This window comes from Arvicola amphibius, chromosome 17 (genome assembly GCF_903992535.2).
Source record: "Arvicola amphibius chromosome 17, mArvAmp1.2, whole genome shotgun sequence".
NCBI classification, from domain to species: Eukaryota; Metazoa; Chordata; class Mammalia; order Rodentia; family Cricetidae; genus Arvicola; species Arvicola amphibius.
The window spans coordinates 35,626,757-35,644,941 of record NC_052063.2 but is presented as its reverse complement, the minus strand read 5'-3'; the positions used below and the strand labels follow the sequence as shown (position 1 = coordinate 35,644,941).

Sequence of the window (18,185 nt, the reverse complement as noted above, 5' to 3'; positions counted from 1 at the left end):
CAATAAAATCTGTGTTTGTTTTTCTCTGACTTTTTTTGTGGTTAAGTTTCAAAGGCATTGGTGTAGACTCGCACCACCTTGTGAAGTGTCACATAAAATGTGCAAACATTTGGTGGTGGGAATATAATCTCTATCCCAGAACATGAAGGAGAGTAGGGAACAGTTTAAACGGACTGACTGTGCCTTGGGAGCAGCAGAGCTGATGAAAATGGTAAAAATTCCAAGAAGTACAAATGAAAGGGAAAAAAGAGAGAGATTTGTAAATCAACTAATTTACTTTTCAAATGGAAACTAATTTATTTTATTTAAAGTTTTCAAGCCCTTTTCTTTTACAGGTATTTGCTTTTCCAGCTCATTAAGTTTCTGAATGATTAATCTTTATTCTCTGAGGAAGGAGAATGAGATTATTTAGTGAAGTGTGGGAGGGCTAAGCCCCTCAGGACATAGTTTAATCCAATGAGAGGGAACTCTGAGTTAAGGTTCCCATGCCATTCATACTAATAAAAATGATAATATTTCTCATTGCCTTTTAATGCACTGTAAATATAGAATGACCCATGTCCACATCATTATCTAGTGCTAGTATGTGTAAGCATGTGTCACAGATCTATATATGTAAGCACTGACTCAACATATGTTCTATTAGCTAATTTTGATATCAGGTAGTAAGATAAACTTCTATTAGAAAGCATGATCAAATTAAGCTAATTTACAGTTTTGCCCTATTTGTGGGGAAAAATCAGAAAGGTTATTTTGGTAATTGAGCTTAGACCCATAAAATATTGTATAAAAGTTAAATCTCCAAAATAATTATTCCTGATATGTGATAAATTAATGTTCCTCATGTGACAAATTACAGCGAACGAGTTCAGAATACGTGGAGCACTCAGAAGGTCAGGACCACCCACCATCACGTGGTTTAAGCCCACTCACATTCCCTTACCATGGAAATAACCAAGGGGACATGGAGAATAAAGGAATCCTAAATCACCAAACACATTTTACCATCAGCCTCAGGTTGTTTAAACTGAATACACTCCTGTCCTTCAGGAACTTTCTCTAACTTGCAGTCTTAATAATGTTTTGAACTTTAAAGAAGATAGTTTTTAATATTGTCTTTTATAGATCATGCTTTTGTTGCTTATGGAAAACTCACTGCGGGGAGACAAGAGCAGAGGCGGAACTCGGGTTCTGACAAGATGGAGGGGCTGACACAACAGATCATCAGGGAAACCCAGCGTTTGCTGGCAGAACCAGTTCCTGGCATTAAAGTAGAACCGGATGAGAGCAACGCCCATTAGAGCAACGCCCATTATTTTCATGCGGTCATTGGGGGCTTCCAGGATTCCCTCTTTGAGGGAGGGACTTTTAAACTTGAACTATTCCTTCCAGAAGAATACCCAAAGGCACCACCTAAAGTAGTTTCAGGACCCAAGTTTATCATCCAAATGTATACAAGATGAGAAGAATACGTTTAGATATTTTGAAAGGTAACTGGTCCCCAGCACTACAGATTCGCACAGTTCTGCTATCAATCCAGGCTTTGTTAAGTGCTCCTAATCCAGATGATCTGTTAGCAAATGATGTAGCCGAGCAGTGGAAGACCAATGAAGCCCAGCCATAGAAAGAGGGAGAGTATGGACTAGGATATATGCCATGAATAATATTTAAGTCAATCAGATCATCAAATGTACATCACTTCTTCTGTTCTGCCAAGACTCTTTCCTTTTTTTGTTTGTTTGTTTGCGTTTAATGGACACAGTCTTAGAAACATTGCAGAATAAAAGCCCAGGCATCTTCATCTTTGGTGATTACATGCACATTAGCAAATCTATGTCTTGTTCTGACACTGTCGGAAAGCATGAGCAGAGAGACTAGACGTGTCATCTGGGTTGTTGTGAAGTGTTTAAAAGCAGTGACTCTGCTTGGATTCATTTCCCCACCATCATTTAAGTACAAAGTACTGTGAATGAAGGTAGCTGTCAGGGTTAGCTGCCAGGGTTAGCTGCCAGGGGTATGGGTGTTTTTATTTTATTTTTTAGAGGGAAAGTTTAACTTTAATTTTCTTTGAGTTTTTATTTATTTATTAAAAATTTCCACCTCCTCCCATTTCCCTCTCCCTCCCCTTCTCCCCCTCCCCTCCCTCTCCAGTCCTAAGAGCAGTCAGGGTTCCCTGCCCTGTGGGAAGTCCAAGGTCCTCCCTGCTCCATCCAGGTTCCATCCAGGTCTAAGAAGGTGAGCATCCAAACAGACTAGGTTCCCACAAAGCCAGTACCTGCAATAGAATCAAAACCCAGTGCCATTGTCCTTGGCTGCTCAGTCAGCCCTCATTGTCAGCCACATTTAGAGAGTCCCGTTGGATCACATGCTCCATCAGTCCCAGTCCAGCTGGCCTTGGTGAGCTCCCATTAGATCAGTCCCACCGTCTCAGTGGGTGGGCGCACCCCTCGTAGTCCTTACTTCCTTGCTCATGTTCTCCCTCCTTCTGCTCCTCATTTGGACCGTGGGAGCTCAGTCCAGTGCTCCAATGTGGGTCTCTGTCTCCATCTCCATCCATCGCCGGGTGAAGGTTCTATGGTGATATGCAAGATAATCATCAGTGTGGCTATGGGATAAGGCCAGTTCAGGCACCGTCTCCTCTGCTGCCCAAGGAACAAGATAACCCAGACCCAAAAAGATGAATATGGTATGTACTCACTCATAAGTGGATTCTAGCCATAAATAAAGGACATTGTGCCTATAATTCGGGAGCCTAGAGAAGCTAAATAAGAAGGTGAACCCAAAGAAAAACATATAGTTATCCTCCTGGATATTGGAAGTAGACAAGATTGCCAGGCAAAAGTTGGGAGCATGGGGGTGGGGTCAGGGGAGATGGGGAGAGAGAAGGGAGAAGGGGAGGATGGGGGAGAGCTTGGAGGAATGGGATGGTTGGGATGGAGGAAGGGTGGATATGGGAGCAGGGAAGAAGATATCTTTATTAAGGGAGACATTTTAGGATTGGCAAGAGACTTGACTCTAGAGGGGTTCCCAGGTGCCCAAGGAGATATCCCCAGTTTAACTTTAATTTTATGGTCTCCTTTCCCCCTGCCCCTCCTGTGGGATCTAATTGCAGTGGCTAAATGCAGCTAACCAGATTTTTAGAATATGTTCTCTAGCCAAGTTTAACTTTAGACACTGTAGCTGGGCAAGGTTGATTGTCTGAACCAAAATGGGACCATTAAATAAACATCACAGCCCTCACTAATAACCTTGTGACTTAGCTGTCAAGTGTAGATTCTCTGCACCATGTCCCCCAAACCCCCAAAGAGAGAGAAAAAGAAAAATCTTTACCTTCTTTTATGGCTTGTCTGGAAACTTCTATAAATCTTATGCTTTAGTAAAGTGGTTTTTGTTATTCTACTTTGCCTTTGTACAGTTTATTGTAACGTGTTTATTTTTTCTTCCCTGATGTGACAATTGTATTTAAAATTATATCACATGGAATATTCTGTTTTGGTCCTCTCCATTTGACAAATTGATTGGCAAATGGAGAATTTTACCAGTGTGTTTCATTGATGCAGATTTGTGATAGGATTTTACTGAATGGGTATTAATAAACTGGCTCTGAGCATGTATGAAATATCAATATCTGTCCTTTTTTTAAAACTTACTAGAAATTTTAAATGTATGTTACCTGATTTAATTAGGTGAAAAAAAAAAGAAAACTCACTGTATAGCTTAAAGGCCTCTAGAATTTCTCCTGTATTACTTTTTTGAAATATTATAATTTGTATTTTATATTTAAGTCTATAATATATTTTGAGTAAATGATAAAAGTTTAATATAGTATGGTGTTTGCAACATGATTAACTATTATACATTTACATGGAATTCATATTTTAAAATATTAAGCTTTTTGCAAATTCTTAGACTGTTTCATATTTCTTTTTTGGCATTTTAGCATGTTAATATTATAGATTATAATAACTAATTTTTAAAATACTGAACCAGATCTATAAAATGTCTTGGTTTATTGAATTACATAATTCATTTTTATGTGATTTATGGTTTGATGTAATATTTTGAAGAGTTTTTCAGTCTGTGTTTAATAACTATATTGATTTTAGTTTCTGTCAGATTTGGGATGTCTACTTTTAGCCTATTAGGGTAACATTGGCTTCATAAAGGAACTGGAAATACCCTCTTTTTCTGTTTCTTGGGAAAACAGAGAACTTTTGTCATTTAAATCTTTAAATCTTGGTAGAATTTGCTAGATATCTCAGCTTAGTCTGGTGTTTTGGAAGATTAATATTAGAAGACGGATAGCCATTACTGCCACGAAATACATATGTTTGTTTATATTGTCTTGTAAATATATGTGCTAAAAAGTCTAGTAATAGATACAGTACTAGTATAAATCCCAGACTGGCTGCCCTGCCCATCCCTGCCCTGCCTGAACTTAGAAAGACAGGGAAGACAGACCTGCATTTTGGGAGAAAGAAAGCAGAGAGAGGAGACACCATAGACCCGCCTGCAGAGATAGATGTGATGAGAATTTGCTGGTAGGCTACGACCTCGTGGTGATATATAGATTAATAGAAATGGGTTAATTAATATATAAGCGTTAACCAATAAGAAGTTAGAGCTAATGGGTCAAGCTGTGATTTAATTAATACAGTTTCTGTGTGGTTATTTTGGGGCTATGCTAGCCAGGTGGCCAGGATGAATAAGTGGGCCCTCCTTGCAACAGGTGGTGGCAACACACACCTTTAATCCCAGCACTCAGGAGGCAGAGGCAGGTGGATCTCTGTGAGCTCGAGGTCAGCCTGGTCTACAAGAGCTACTTTCCAGGACAGCTAGGACTGTTACACAGAGAAACCCTGTCTCAAAAAAAGGAAAAACAAAACAACAACAAAAAAAAAACCCCAAACAAACAAAAAAGCCCCCCCCCCATGATATCTATTGTTGTTTCTAAGAAACACACATCAATAGCAAACACACTGACAAATTAAGAGTTTTGGGAGGCAGTATATGTTATACTGTAAATTAATGTTTCAACTGGTACAAGTAATCTGTAATCTGGTAAAGTAGACTTCAAATAGAATTAGTCTGAAAAGAGAGCATCATACACATTAAGAGAGAAAATAATTTACTAAAAAACACAAGCACAAGTTTATATGTACTAGGTGTAGGAGGTAATCTGGTAAGGCAGAATTCAAATACAATTAATCTGAAAAGAGCATCATACGCATTAAGAGAGAAAACAGTTTCTTGAAAAAATACAAGTACAAGTCTCTATGTAATAGGTATAGCAGTTCTGTTTCACGACATATACATTAATAAACATAGGAACATCACATAGATTCTGATATATTGTGGGCTTTACTTTCATCTTTAGATAGGCCCGCTGGAGTAAAATTCTACAGATATCATAATAAGCATACAACATAGATGAAATGAATTTAACAAATAATCCTCAAATATTCATAAAATAAAGCACATGAACAGTAAAATAATGTACAAGATCAGAACTACAAAAATGCAGAAGTCACAATGCAAGCAGGAAAGCAGAGACAATTCCATTTATAATTGCCTCAAAGGCAGCAGGGCAGTGACTCATGAGAAGACACTAGAACACAAAAGAGAACCCAGATACAAGCCCACACAGTGATGACCAATGACCACAATACTTTTGTCTTTCTTTCTCAAGATAGCTTTTCTCTGTGGATCCTGGCTGTCCTGGAACTCAATCTGTAGACCAGGCTGGCCTTAAACCCAGTATCCCTTCCTCTGCCTTCTGAGTGCTGGTCTTAAAGTTGTGCCTCCTTTTAAAAGCTGGCAAAATATACATTGAAAAAGTCTCTTTCTTCAACAAAGGTGGCTGATTAAATTGTATATCTGTATGTAGGAAAATGAAAGTAAATCCACACCTCTTCATCCTACAAAAACCTGTTGAAAATGTTTAAAGATCTTTATTTAAAACTTCATACTGAGACTGCTAGGGAGAAACACCGAAAAAATATTTACATATGGGGATAGGCAAGGGCTTTCTGAAAAGAACTGCAACAGTCTAAAATAAGAACACTAAGTAACAAACAGGACTGCCTGGAATTAAAAAATATACACAGAAAGAAAAAAATAATTAAAGTGCAGAGACAGCTACAAACAGGAAGAAAATCTTGCCCTGTCAGAAAGGCAAATGGCAGTAAATGGGCTGATGGGAACACGGGAAAGTGATCTCATGTATATTATTACATATAAATGTAAGCTAGTTTAACACCTTGAATATAAGTACAGATCTTCCTCAAAGAACAAAACAATAGAAAAACAGGATGACACAACTATATCACTTTTGGGAATATAGCGAAAGGAACCCAAAATTTAAGGGTCTAAACTCATGTTAAGTATTTTTAGCCAGTAAAGTAAACAAACATGAAAATACAATGGACATAGGAATGTCTTTGTACTCATTAGTTATGGTACCAAAGGTCTTATACAGGACCAAACTCTGCCAACCCAATATCTGTGGGTTTTGTGTATCAGTTGTCCTAAGTGAAACTGTCTAAGGTGTATGACATAAGTTTCTAGCTTTGAGGTAAGAAACCTGCTTTTTTTTTTTTTTAACTTAATGCAGAGCCCTTCTTAATTAGTAGCTACTTATTAGAAAGGAGTAACTGAGAAACAAAAGAGTTAAATATTTTTAGGCTGGTGAGTGTTGTATCAGCTTTTTTTGTTCATGACAATGAGATGAACGGGAGGAAGAGGAATGAGAATTATCTCCACAGCACTGGGTCTAGGAGTAACCAACTTAAGATATCAAGCAAATACATGTGTGTGTTTATATGTGTTTCCTCCATACATAATCTTTAGTTATCAAGGACCAAGTTTCCACATAATCAAAACAGGGACTTTGAATTAACCCATAAGTTAATAAAGTTCAAATGTATTTTAATATTTAAAAATATAACTGTCACTGATGAACTCCTTAGAGAATACAGAATTATTTGTGTGTTTTCCCAGTGCCTTTCCCACTTGCTTGGCTGGTATCCAGAGAACACCTTTCAGAAAAACAAGAACTGCAGGACATGGGGAAGCATGCACACAGGTGCTACAGAGCATTGGAGGAAGTAGTTCATCCTGCAGATGTGCTTTTCGGCTACTAGACAAATAACCAACTTTTCAAGAATTCATAAAGTTCCAACTTTCAAAATTTTTCTTGGAGAACTAATTTGTTTAAAAACAAAACAAAATAACAGAAACAGAAAGAAAACCATGACAAATCCTGATCTGTTGGCTCTTGACTTGCTTTTCTAGTCTTGATTTATTGTTTTTTTTTTTTTTTTTCTTTGTAATTATAGAATGTCAAAGACCGGGAGGGTAATGCAAAAAAAAAAAAAAAAAAAAAAAAAAAAAAAAAAAAAAGAATGTTTATTTGTTTGTTTATATTTTATTAGCCTGAATATTGTTCCTGCTTGCCAGTCTGTGTACCGTATATATGCCTGATGCACATGAAGGCCAGAAGAGGACATCAAATTTCCTAGAAACTGGAATTACAGATGGTTGTGAGCTGCCTTGTAGGTGCTGGAAATTAAACTTGCATGCTCTGGGAAAGCGGTCAGTCCTCTCAAGCCACCGAGCTATTTCCCACAGCCCCAGAGTGATTATTTGGTTCGTGGTCCTGGAGGTTAAGAGTGAGACATACAAAATCATCCCCCTGCAAAGACAGAGCACCAGCAGGGCTGAGTTTGCGTCAGGTCCCGCTCCTGCAAGAATGGCATCAGCGGATTTACAAAACAAAACCCTCATATTGTAATCGCCTTTTAAGCCTTCCTTTTATGATTGCTCAAATGGCAATTCAATTTTTGCCTGAGTTTTCACGAATACATTAAGAACAGTACCCAAAGATTGTTTAATGAACACCTGATTTTCGATAGAGGAGCTAAAAGCACACAATGGAAGACAGAAAGCATCTTCAACAAATGGTGCTGGCATAACTGGATGTCAACCTGTAGAAGAATGAAAGGAGATCCGTGTCTATCACCATGCACAAAACTCAAGTCCAAATGGATTAAAGACCTCAATATCAATCTGAACACACTGAACCTGTTAGAGGAGAAAGTGGGAAGTACTCTACAACATCTGGGCACAGGAGACCGCTTCCTACGTATAGCCCCAGCAGCACAGACATTAAGAGCAACATTGAATAAATGGGACCTCCTGAAATCTTTGAGAAGACTAAAGGTAATTGAATTATAACAGAAAAACTCTATTTACTTTCTTAGAAAGGTGCAGTCTTCAAAACTTCCTATGAAGAGAGGAAAATATGTGTTTGATGTTGACAATTCAATAATGTTAAAGATAAATACAATTAAGGTTTTTAATTGGGGTATTCATGTTCTATAATATATCAAATAATTAGGTATAAAATTCTCAGAAAGGATTTTTTTCTAAAGAACAATATAACTACAACCATTAATTTTCATGCATACTTACTTTTTCTAAGCTAATATAAAAATCTAATTACAATTGCCATGCTTTGTGGTCTTCTTTTGTAGAAAATGCTGATATTTCTCCCCAATATATTTTAACTTCACATCCTAGAATTTGCACAAAGACAAGAAATGTGTCTTAATTTTACTAAATTTCATGTACTGATTATTTTCAAATAATTTATTCATATGATTATAAATCCAAAACCTGCTTATCTAGAAGCAGTAAATACAGAGTTTTAATTCTAAGAATGTTTTATCATGTATATATATACATGTATATATATATATATACAGTTTTCTTATGCAAATTAAAGTGAACAAAACAAAGTAAAATAACAAGTAGACTAAGTATTACTAATACTGTTTAAACATATTTCATGGAGATTTATAAATTGAGAAATGCAAAAAACTTATCTACATTTATCATGGGTATTTCTTGCTAAGTGCCTTCTATAGTCATATTTTTTTGGTGAGGATTGCCAGCTCACAAGTAATGACCCAGAGAATTATTGTTAATTATGAAAGCTTAGCCTTAGCTTAGACATGTCCCACACTCTTATAGCTTAAAGTGACCCATTTGAGAAAACTACATTCTTTCACATGACTTGATTACCTCTTCTTAATACATTACATCCAAGTTGCTCTGAGTCTGTTGGCAAAATTGCATGCCTAGATTTCTTTTCCAAGTTTCTCTCTCTCTCTGCCCAGAAGTCCCACCTATTCCCTCCTGCCTAGCTATTGACCATTTAGCATTTTATTAAACCAATCAAAAGGTTTCATGGGCAAAAAGACATCATTACAGTGTAAACAAATATTCTGCAATATTTTCCCTTTTCATTTAATTAAAATGGGAAAGGTTTTAACTATAACATATTATGGTAAAACCATATACAATAAAAACAACTATCAGGTATTGTCTAAAAAATGGAAGGGTTTTAACTAAAACATAGTAAAACTATATGGAATAAAAGCAACTATTAAGTGAGAATTACATTTACAATATCTAGTCCATTTATATTTGGCAAATTTAGATACACTGCTCCATACTATTCTGTTTAGAAGTTTCTTGGCCTGGACCTGACTTTTTACGTGTTTACAGCCTTCTCTGATCATATGAGGCAAACCTTAAACTGCTAAGCTGTGGCTAGGCCCTCCACTGCTAGCACATGGCCTAGCAGGTGATTCTTCCTTCTTTGAGTTGTTGAAAGCTGAAACCCAATGCCTGGGATCCCGGATTAGAGACAGTCCATCTGTCCCAGCTCTGGGAATTTTCTGGGTCCACAGAGCAGTTGGCAATTCTAACTAGGTTCCTGCCATCAAGTAGCATGACTCCTGGCCCTCATAAGCCACATTCAAGTGCTCAGGAGTAGGACCTCTTAAAAGTGCTGCTCCAGAGTACTCAGCAAGCGCCAAGCCCACTTGGAACTTTTTTTTCTCAGACCATATGTAGATATATATGTTGTGCTTTTGGTACCAAATGTAGTAGTACATTTTTGTTGGGACCTCCAGCTCACAAATAATGACCCAGAGACTTGGCCCTTAGCTTAGGCTTGTCCTGCTAGCTTTTATAATTTAAATTAACTCATTTTTTTTAAAGTCTATGTTCTTTCGTGTGGTTCAATTACCTCTTCTTAACATGTCACTCCCAACTTACTCTGAGTCTTCTGAACAAACCGCGTCTAGATTCTTCCTCCCAGTTGCTTTTTCTCTGTCCAAAAGTCCCACTATTCTCTCCCGCCTAACTATTATTGACCATTTAGCTCTCGATTAAAACAATCAGAAGCTGTCTTAGGCAGAGACACATCTTTGCACTGTAAGCAAATATTCAGCAACAGTCTTCTGCATTTCTTATGGAAAAATGTTCTTATTCCTTCTTATGAGAAAGTTACACAGACTCTGTAAACATTTTTTTTATAAAAGTATATTGATGCTACTGATTTTCTTAGGAATTATATCGCTCCAATAACAAGATAATGGGTAGAATCAATAGACATCTTATTAATTGTACAGCTTAAGACCAAACCTCATTAGGTTTAAAAGAACTTGCACAGAAGGTCTGGAAAAGAGCTACTATGATTTGTTCTCTCTGTCCTAGGATTGCTAGCTCAGAGTGCATATTTCTTTGCTGTTACAAATGTCTGCCAAAAGGAGAAGTTTTAATAACATAGATTGAAGTAAACAGAAAACATACTAAATATCAAAACCAAAAAAGTTCATGATTTATACTTACATAAAGAAAGCAGCTACCAGACCAGCAATATAGACTTAAGTAACTATTTTGCCATTGCAAAGAACTAGTCAATTCTGCAGGCTATCAGTAACTTAACAGGACCTTGCCTTGTTTATGTTTGTGCATAGACTATGAAGATAATAAAGCCAATTTGAGTTAGTTCTGTGTATGATGCCTTTCATATTTAGTTTGAATTAAAGCTCCTATAGGAATTGAAAATCATCTCCTGAACAAATATAACTTACATTAATTTCAAGCTTGAAAACAGGGGATTTTTGAGGCATTTCACATTATTCCTAATACACCAGGAAGTTTGCAACAGAATATATAAAAATAATGGAAGACAGTATTCTTGCTCAAGGTGGGAAGGGAATTTTCCATTACGTTTGAAAATCTTTGCTACCTTAACACTGTATTCTTTTTACTTTAATATTAAATTACATGTAAAACAAACTAAACTATATGGATCTGATTTTGTGTATGTGTGTATAGGTGTGTGTGTGTGTGTCTTTTCTTGTGGGGGAGGGGTTTTTCAAGGCAGGGTTTCTCTGTGTAGCCCTGGCCTTCCTGGAACTCTGTAGACCAGACTGGCCTTGAATTCAGACAGAGATGTCTCTACCTCTGCTTCCCGAGTGCTAAGATCAAAGGAATGTGCCAACAACACCTGGCTTGGATTTGTTTTTTAAAAATTTTTACATTAAATAAACTGCATCTAATAGTAACTGGCTCATGGAATACTTTTATAATTACAGGATTGTATAGAATGGATATGAGCCATATAAGCCATCCCTGAAATGTGTGTGAAGTATATTCACCTGTCTATGTGTTTGAATCACATGAAACAGAAACAGGATATGTTCACTACATGGTTAAAGGCTTTCTTAACTATTCAAGTCAAATAAATTGAAGCAGAGATTAAAATTATTAGAGTAATAGAGCTAATTTTTGTAAACACTTTAATAGTACTAAGCTTAAAATTATAAAATTATCATATACATGTGAAAGCAACACATTTAAGGGACTTTTTATTCAACTCAATATTAATTAGATTAATCATAAAATTCACATCAAGTAAATGTTACTATGTAACACAGATGTATGAAGAATAATGAATAATATTTAATTGAATATTTTCAGTTTTATCCATAGGACAATTATTCCTACACCGGACAGAACTATTTTTCATTTCTGTACAAATATTTTGCTTTTGTGTATAACTAACTTGCATTATTTTTAGTCTTCGCAAATTACAGAGTGCTAAAGCAAACAAAAGACAGGGAATATGGATAGTATGAAGACCAATAACATAGAAAGCACATATATCTAGTCTACACTGAGGGGTACAAAGGCATCCTTTTGGTATACTCCACTGCCTTTCAAATCTTTATTTGAAAAAAGATGACACTTAGAGCCCTAGGGGATGATTTATTACATAACATAAGAGTGTGTATTCTGAAAGCATGAGTTCAAATTCCCAGCATCCACATGGACATCTGGGCATTGAGTTGTGTTCCTATAATCCCTGCACAAGGTTAGGATACAGAGACAGGGAGTTTCCTGGGATAGCCCCGAAATGACAGCTTCAGATCCATTGAGAAATTTTGTGTTGAGTCAAAGGAGCGAACAATTGAAGAAGACACTCACCATCCTGCTCTATTCTGTGTATGCATGACATGGCACGTGACACACGTACACGTTCATGGGCATGCACAACATTCACCTCACAGAAATATAGTGCAACTCACCCAAATACACATGCATGCACACACACATACACACACACACATACCATATTTATAGACAATCATGTTACACAAAATCTTTTTTCTCCTAATATTTTACCCTTACATTTAATATTGATTTATACTTCTTAGAATTTATCACAGATTCAGATTTGAATCTCTATAAGATTTCAACGTATTATTCTGACATTCTTTAGTGTTATTTATTTTATGAGATATGATTAATAAACAACATTTTCATTCAGAGACATTTATATACTAGATATATTGAGTTATTGCTACAAAATATTTTCAAATATCCCTTCCTCATTGATACATATAAGTGAAAAACACTATTTCAATACTAAGTGTTGTAACAGGAAGGTCCTGCTTGTTCATCCTGCTGCCCAGTTACTGGCTGCCCTGCTAGCTTAGTCCTGAAAGAACCACACAGAAACTGTATTAATTAAATCACTGCTTGGCCCATTAGCTCACATGGCAGTGGCTTACAGGGTAAAATTCCCAGTGTCTGTCTCCATCGGATTCATGGCATCTCACTGACTCTGCTTTCTTCAGATTTCTTCAGTTCTGTCTTCCCCGCCTACCTAAGTTCTGTCCTATCAGGCCAAGACAGTTTCTTTATTCATTAATCAATGAAAGCAACACATTGACAGAAGGACCCCCCCCACACACACACACACCAAAGTGTACTGCCCATTGACTGTGAATGTATAGATGCTGGAAGGCAGTGAGAGCTAGGGTTGAAATCAAAAATTTCTCCAAGAACTCTATGAACTTTCTTTAGTACCTACTACTGCAAGGAGGAAGAGGTTTGCTGTCATCTGATATCTTGGACAGCATTAAATCCACAGTCGGGTCTCATATATTTTATTAATGGATCTGCTGGCATTTGTGAAATTAAAAAAAAAAAAACATCCGTCCGAATTTCTTTACTTTTGATTATGTATATTCCTCAAAGAAGTGATTTGTAGATTTAGTCTGAGGTAGCTCAGTATGAGAACTTCAGAGTTACTAGACAAAGTCAGGCTCAGCATGAGGACCTCATGATCACTAGCCCGTCAGACTGCTTTACACTGGAATCCGCAACCATGCCATGACATCATCACAGAAACTGGAGGAGTTTCAGAACATTAAAATACTTTGATTTACAAATTTATTATTTTTCTTTACATACTTGTTTTTAATTCATGAAATGAGGAAGGTAAAGGCTGTCTTTTGACTTTGCTGTGCAGCCAAGCATAACCCTGAACATCTGATTCTCCTGCCTCTACCTTGATGGGGCAAATGGTCATGTTTATACATGGCTGGTAATCCACAAAAGGGCTTTGTACTTCTAGACAAACAATCTACTAACCAGATTACATCCCAAGCCACCTGAATAACTACTGTCATAACCTTTTCTATATGAAGAAATGTTAGAGGAAAAGATTGCAAAAGCATCTTACCTCAAGTATACAACATTTCTTTTTTCTCATTAAACCAAAAGAGATAGAACATTCTTCCTTTGAACGTTCATCGGAGACTCAAAGCCATGTGTACAAAAAAGATCCAGAAGCTATGCCATCTTCCATTTTAATATAATTTATTTTATAAATTTCTTCATGGAACACTACAAAACTGTTTAAAACAATAGGTAGAATCTGAAAGTTATGATATAAAGTAAAACATGGTATACAATTTTATACTTAAAAACTTCTATTATTTAAATTAATGGGCAAGTTTGTATTTTCTTTAGATATAATTTTACAGGCTAAATACACTTATTATAACAAATATTATAATAAATATTTACAATATTCAAAATAAAAAACAGAATTGATGGCTTGGGTCAATTAGCTATTGTGGTTTTCTTAATGCTATTAGTCTCAGTTTTCATCAATAAAATCAACTGTGGGATTTTTTATTTAGAGAATAATTTTCAAAACTGAAGACAAGGTTTTGCATGTTTTAGAGAAATGTCAATAAATATAAAGAGCTCTTGAAATAATTAAATTAGATGTAAAATTTAATTACCTCTTATCTAAAATTTCATTCAAAGTGAAAATTTTGTCCTGTTCTTTTATATTTTTATCCACAATATTTATTAAATTTGGTAGCATAGGAGAGGTGTGGACAGTATTTTGCAAGACACAGAAAAGATTTTTGAAAAAAAATTCAAAGGTAATTGAATTAGTACATCCCAGCCTAAATTTAATTCTGTACTGTAAAGTCAGCTGTGGAGGGTACTCTGCTGAGCTGCCTATAACTACTGCAGGGAGCTGCAGGTGTGTGTATTCTATGAGTAATCCACATTGCCCTGTGCTTTTGGAGGTGGAGCCATTGATGAGTTTGAGCTTGCTCTTTTAAGTAAGCCATCACAAGCTTTTTTTCACTAATCCCAAAAAAGCCATTTGTTCACTAATTTGGATTAGGTGAAACCATTTGTTTGATCTGTTGCCGGAGTTCTTTCTGGTGTGAATTGACATCTGCCTGTGTGCAAGCGCGTGCTTTGCATCTTCTCGGGAATGTCTCCCACATAACAACATGGAGTGAGTCTTCTGTCACATATCTGAGTGAGGGCACACCGTGGACAATGGGAAAGAAAGTGAAAGTGTTCTTTCTAACAGAGACTGCTGTCTTTATAAACTGTGGAGATGACTCGGGTCATAACACTGTGGCGGTTACTCTTTCTGTAGCTAAGACACTAAAACCTTAAAGTTATATTTAAAGAAGACTAGAGAGCAAAGCTAAATCATTTCCCCATGAACAGATAAAAACAAGTCAAAATTTTCACAGAGGAAAACATTCAAAGTATGTGTGGGCCGCTCAGGGGATGATGTACATATTGAATTCTGATAAGCCATAAAACCAGTTCCCAATCTCCTTCAGATACATCAAAGAGCTGAATGTGCATCCAGCAAGTTTAACTGTGTGTCTTCACCTAATATGTCAACATCTTACTCTATCTCACATGATTGCATAGCCAAACAATCAGGAAAAATAACTAAAACGATCTCTTGAACATTTATATGATAATTATGGAATGTCATAATAAATATATTGATGCAAATAGTAGGGATAAAATCACAATATTATAAACAAGGAACACAATAATATAGTTACAGTTATAGCTATAGATTCCAACTTGGTTTCTTTCTTTCTTTTTTTTCTTTTTTTTTGGTTTTTCGAGACAGGGTTTCCCTGTAGTTTCTAGAGCCTGTCCAGGAACTAGCACTTGTAGACCAGGCTGGCCTCGAACTTAGAGATCTGCCCGCCTCTGCCTCCCGAGTGCTGGGATTAAAGGCGTGCGCCACCTCCGCCCGGCTTCCAACTTGGTTTCTTTAAGAATATGTATGAAAGCTACTTATGGGTGGGTGAGCTCAGCCTTCCCTTTTCCCACAGGAGGAGCACTCTCCTCTGATAGCCTGCCTCACGGCAGCCCTTCTTCTCAACACCATTACACTCTCTTTTTGCCTTCCCATTTTAAAACCAGAAATCTATCCTTTCAGGAAATCGGTTCTTCACCAGTTTCCTACATGTATAGGTAACGTGCTCTCACCCTCCACCCTCTCCTCTCACCCTCTCACCCCTGGCAACCTACTACACCCTACATACCCTTTTCTGCTTTTCTTGTTTTGTTTCCGCCTGTCAATAGTACTTTAAAAAGAAAATAGAAATGCCTCCTGGTCTCCTCTGACCTAGGTGCCATACAGACTGGAGGGGGCAACTAGACGGGACTCTTCAGTCTGACATTCAGCACCATTGGGAGTCTCCTAGATGAAGACGGAGAAATACCATCCCACCAGGCTATCACATCAGAGTTGCTCTTTTTAGATTCAGGTGTGATTTTTTTTTTTTTTTTACTTGTATAATTAGCCTATACAACTTCTCTTTCTAACTCATGACCGTAGCGATAAAGTATCAATGTTTCTACGGCTGATAAAGGCTTTGAAGAAAACAGAAACAGCTAGCCGGGCGGTGGTGGCGCACGCCTTTAATCCCAGCACTCGGGAGGCAGAGGCAGGCGGATCTCTGTGAGTTCGAGACCAGCCTGGTCTACAAGAGTTAGTTCCAGGATAGGCTTCAAAGCTACAGAGAAACCCTGTCTCGAAAAACCAATAAATAAATAAATAAATAATAAAAACAGAAACAGCTCCTATGTTTTAGGTAGAGCAAGCTCTGGGGTGTATATCCAGAGCCCCTCATGCCGTGCAGTATTCTTGTGTGTGCACCTAGAAAGTTGCTCTAGACAAAGGTCATCGTGATGGAAAAATACCGAAAGGGTGAGCTAGGGGGAACTGTGAAGGAACATGGGTCTCCTGGTCAAGCTCAGCAGCTGAGTACCTGGAGACAGGTCTCAAAAGACAATAAAGGACTTAGCACTTGTCGTCCCTTGGTTCTCCTGATATCCAAGCAGATATCTCATAAACTTGAACAACCCAAATCTGAGAAATAATCAATTCTTGCTTTTTTAAGCAATTGGAAGTATTTTTTTATTTTCTGTGGAAATTTCTTATTCAATAATCTAAACTCTGAGACTTTCTGAGCGCCAAGATATGTCGTACTGCAAAATTTTACAGACATAAAAGGGCAAAGCCAGAATGTAGACTCATGAAAAATATTGGGCAAAATGCATTTAAGTCTATGTCCATTAGAGTATATTGAAATTTAATCAACTTTTTTGATATGTATTTTATCCAAAATATTTATTATTTAGATGCCAATAATCCATCCTGCTCTAAAAACTGAAATTTGAAACCTATTTTGTTTTGCATTTGAATGAGAGGTGTTCATCCTGTCTTAATATACCAGACACTACAGGCATATGGCGCTGCAAATATTAATTACAGAGCAGAGCAAATACTATGAAACCATTTCTCAGACTAATAGGCAATAAGAATATTTACTGTAAATATATTGACGTTAGCAGAAAGCATCCTACAATTCCCTAAAATCATTTCTTGTAAGCAAAACTGCATTGATTCTATGAAAACATTCTGCAATCTTCTGTGACCCTGGATACTGTTGTTTTCAACATTTTTGACAAGGATAAACATTATTTTGTTAGAAAAAACAAGGTGTTTGGCTTGTGAAAACATGGACACGGGGAGGAAGTGAAACTCCTGTGGGGCACTTTCTGTCGCTGAGAGATACGAGTAAAAATTTAAAGTCTACTGTGAGGCTTTATTCATATCGTTTATGGAGAACTGTGGTACAGGATAACAAATACATGCACACAGCCTTGAGTAGCAACCATCACTTTAAATTAGCTCCCTCTGCCCTACTGACCTCAAGTGACATAATCTCATTTCTCAGTTTTATCATTTACGCAACGGAAGGAGAATCACAGCTACTATGCAAAACTGCTGTGAAGGCAAGAGATTTAAGAGTAAACTAAACTGAACTAAGCATGCAATGTGTTATTGCATGCATTAGGATTAAATATATTTCAAAGTGATCATCACGAGACATGTATATATTTTGAAGGTTATACGGGTATGCACTAGCAAATACTATATTTATCACTTTATATCTCCAGTTGTGTTTTTGCAAGACTGCAAAAGGAGTCTTTCTCCTGCGTGGGAAAATTAATGCCAGGCCTCATAAGCAATGATAATAACTTAACATAGTTTTATTTAATGAATATTCTGACTGCCTATCAGTCATGTAAATAATTTAGGATTTATTTTAATCAATTAGAATATATTTAATCTGGAATCGAGAAAACAAGATATTCCATGACAGAAACAGATTTAACCAGTA

The 18,185-nt window shown here is 36.8% G+C and overlaps 1 pseudogene; it reads left to right on the top strand.

The window, feature by feature from the left end:
* The first annotated feature begins 1,199 nt into the window (after nt 1–1,199).
* Nucleotides 1,200–1,671, top strand: LOC119803623 (annotated as a pseudogene).
* The last annotated feature ends 16,514 nt before the right edge of the window (nt 1,672–18,185 follow it).